This window comes from Ceratina calcarata, unplaced genomic scaffold (genome assembly GCF_001652005.2).
Source record: "Ceratina calcarata isolate Rehan_Ccalc_2016 unplaced genomic scaffold, ASM165200v1 scaffold987, whole genome shotgun sequence".
Taxonomy (NCBI): Eukaryota; Metazoa; Arthropoda; class Insecta; order Hymenoptera; family Apidae; genus Ceratina; species Ceratina calcarata.
The window spans coordinates 1,955-2,867 of record NW_017181293.1 but is presented as its reverse complement, the minus strand read 5'-3'; positions in this window follow the sequence as shown (position 1 = coordinate 2,867).

The following is a 913-nucleotide window of genomic DNA, read 5'->3' as shown; positions in this document are numbered from 1 at the left end:
CATATGCTGTGATTAATGTTGGGCTCCTAATGATTATCGAAGACTCTTTCTCGAGTCGACGGATTATAAATAATTCAAGTTGTCGCGTAGGCAGACAGCTTGCGGGAGATATTTTTCTTATTAAAATTAAAATTATGCTCTTGTTGACCGATGAGGGAGACATGGCTGTTGAAATTTGTTTACTAGCGAAGGGAGTGAAAGAGGAGTTCTTACGCCCGGTAGGATTTGAATTTCCATATTGAGTATATTTGAATTTATATTTTTCCTGCATTCCTTGGGTATGTCGGTACGATCTCAATAATTGTCACATTATTTGGCATTCGAGACAGGTATTCTGACTGATTTGCTTCATTGATTCGATTCTTGATATATATATATATAATTTGTACTCTGAAGAACATTGGTTGATATCGAATTGGGTCCAGTGGATATTTTATTGAACTACTAATGATTTAAATGATTATAAAACAAAGGGTATGGATAACTTGTTGCGCTGATTGATTTATTATTAATCAGGTTGATAACGACTGATTGGCCGAATGCGGTCTCGAATTGATGGAGCGGCTGGCCACTCGTTATGTGCAGCGATTGAATATATAATTGATTATCTTTCTCAGTGATTGATAGGAGGTGTATCGTGGTTGCTTTAAGAATTGATTGAATTAGTAATGGAATGACTTGTTTGAACCGCGACTTGACTGTGACTTATGTGAATAAAAGATCTTTAACATAAATAACAATTACTAGTACAGGGATATTGTAAATGGCAATAGCTTTATTGATGCTTGTCGACTTGTTAAAGTCGACCTCTGGGTTGTAAATGTCTGGGGTGATAAATTTTTAACGTAGACTGGTTGGTTTATGATCAAAAAAAAAGAAGCGAGTGGGGTCCGCAAAGGGAACGGATCTATAG